At 52.2% G+C, this 1,976-nt stretch overlaps 1 long non-coding RNA gene across 1 annotated transcript; it reads left to right on the top strand.

Annotated features, from left to right (window-relative positions):
- Positions 1–408: 408 nt before the first annotated feature.
- LOC114072086 lies at positions 409–1,334 on the top strand. Its single transcript, XR_003574129.1, has 2 exons — positions 409–490; positions 1,009–1,334. It is a non-coding gene; the product is annotated as an uncharacterized LOC114072086 (long non-coding RNA).
- Positions 1,335–1,976: the final 642 nt, after the last annotated feature.

Genomic DNA, 1,976 nt, shown 5'->3' with positions numbered 1-1,976 from the left:
TTTGGCAGGATATGACACACAGACTGAGCTCCTCGGCCCAGGTGGTGCCAAGTGGCTCCTTCTCCCTGGGCCAAATTGCCCCTGCCCTTCACATCATTCCCTTGCAAGCAGCACGTTGGCACTTGCAGGGTTTCATCAGCAACCTCTTGTATTTTTAAGGCAGCTGATTCCTGCTGGAATCATGGGAATGGTTTGGGTTAGAAGGGACCTTAAATTTCATCTTCCACCCCATTGCCATGGGCAGGGACACCTTCCACCATCCCAGGTTGCTCCAACCTGGCCTTGGACACTTCCAGTGTCATCAGGTCACCTCGTGGTCTCCTTTCTGGGGGAGGTTGTGAGACACTTGTCATTCCAAATACAACTGCTGTGGTTGCCTAAGGGCTTTAACCCATTTATTTCTCTTTTCAGGTCCCTGGAAGTCATTGCTGGGCTGGAAAGTAACAGCAAGATCTTCACTGTCTACGTCCATGGGTTACTGCAGCTGCAGGTGAGTCCTGGCACCCTGGGAATCTCCTGGCAGGCTGTGGAATTATTTACTGGTCAGGCTGAATTCTCATCAACAAACAGGGGAAGGTTTTATGCACCTTTTCCTAATGTTAATGACCTGAAATGCTTCAACTGGGGAGGAGAACCCATGGCAGATTCACATCTCACATCCCGCCCTCGAGGCACGGAAAAAACCTTCCCCCCAAGAAATGACAGCCAATATTTTCCCTTCTCAACTCTCCCCTTGCCTTGCCAAGGTGACAGTTGTATTTCCCATCTCACAGAAGGGAAGCTGAAGCACAGGGCACCCCAGAAGATGCCAGTGCAGAAAGGATTTAGCTAAAAATAAACCTGGACCAGAAAAATCTCTCCCTCCTGGTCAAGACTGATGTTTGGGCAGATCCTGTTCCCCCAGGGAAGGGCAGGAGGCTGCTGGGCTTAGCTGATAGAGGTGAAATGGGGGGGTTTTATCCCCCTTTTTACCCTGGAATGTGTCAGATATTTCCCTTCCTCCTGCAGGCTGGGCAATACACCTCCATATTCGTGGACAACAGCGCTGGGGCTCCCATCACCATCCAGAACGGATCTGACTTCATGGGAATGCTGATGGGAGCGTAGCAGGGCAGGGAAGGATGGGAACCACGTGCCTGCAGCGTGGATTGGACTGAGGAAAACCCTGCTCTGACCTTGAAAAAAACTGCCCCCTGTGACTGTGGCACCCTTTAAAAAACAAGCAAAGAGCCTTTTCCCTTCACGGCCCCCTCGGCTTTGCTTTCAGAGGCTGCAGCTTCTCCAGGCCCCACACCGGCTCATCTGCCCTCCAGAACGTGCTCTTGTCCTCCTGACACAGCCTGTTTGTTTGATGTGTAATTTGGGCTTCACCAGGTGCTCCACACGCTGGGATTTGGGGGGGGTGGTTGTGTTGTACCTTTGTTTCACGGTAGCACTTGTAATCAGCATGACTTTTTGGGATTGGTTGGGGGGTGGGGGGGGGGGGGGGGGGGGGGGGGGGGGGGGGGGTGTGGTTGACTCTGTAAATGAAGGATTGAGAGGGGGAATGACATAGTGACTTTATTCTGTGTGTTGTGGAGGAAGGAGAACAAGGGTTTGGTAGAAAACCCGCTTTTTTTCCCATGCGAATTTAAGCTGTCCAGGCCCTCTCTCATGGGAACTGGAGCTATTGGTGAGGACTGCGCTGAACTGGAGGGGAATCCAATCTCTTGACATCAAAGTATTCCCCTGATGTTGTTGCTGAAGGTGAATAACTCCCTGCCAGGCCTTTGGTGCTGTCCTGAAGGGGTCAAAATCTGGGGCACCACTTCGAGCTCCCTCCCCGTGTTCTTATGTTTTAATAAGAAACCTCCTTGGTTTGGGCTGCACCCCAAAACCAGCATCAGCACCCAGCAGTGAGATGGGTGGGAACAGCCAAGAAACACCAGGACAAGTGCACAGAACTCCTGATTTAACACGGACAGCAAGGCTGGGCT

The sequence above is a fragment of the Empidonax traillii genome, unplaced genomic scaffold, assembly GCF_003031625.1.
Source record: "Empidonax traillii isolate 1590-97213 ecotype Southwest subspecies unplaced genomic scaffold, ASM303162v1 scaffold2610:size20852, whole genome shotgun sequence".
Taxonomy (NCBI): domain Eukaryota; kingdom Metazoa; phylum Chordata; class Aves; order Passeriformes; family Tyrannidae; genus Empidonax; species Empidonax traillii.
The sequence above is the reverse complement of the archived record's forward strand: the minus strand, read 5'-3'. Positions and strand labels throughout refer to the sequence as shown.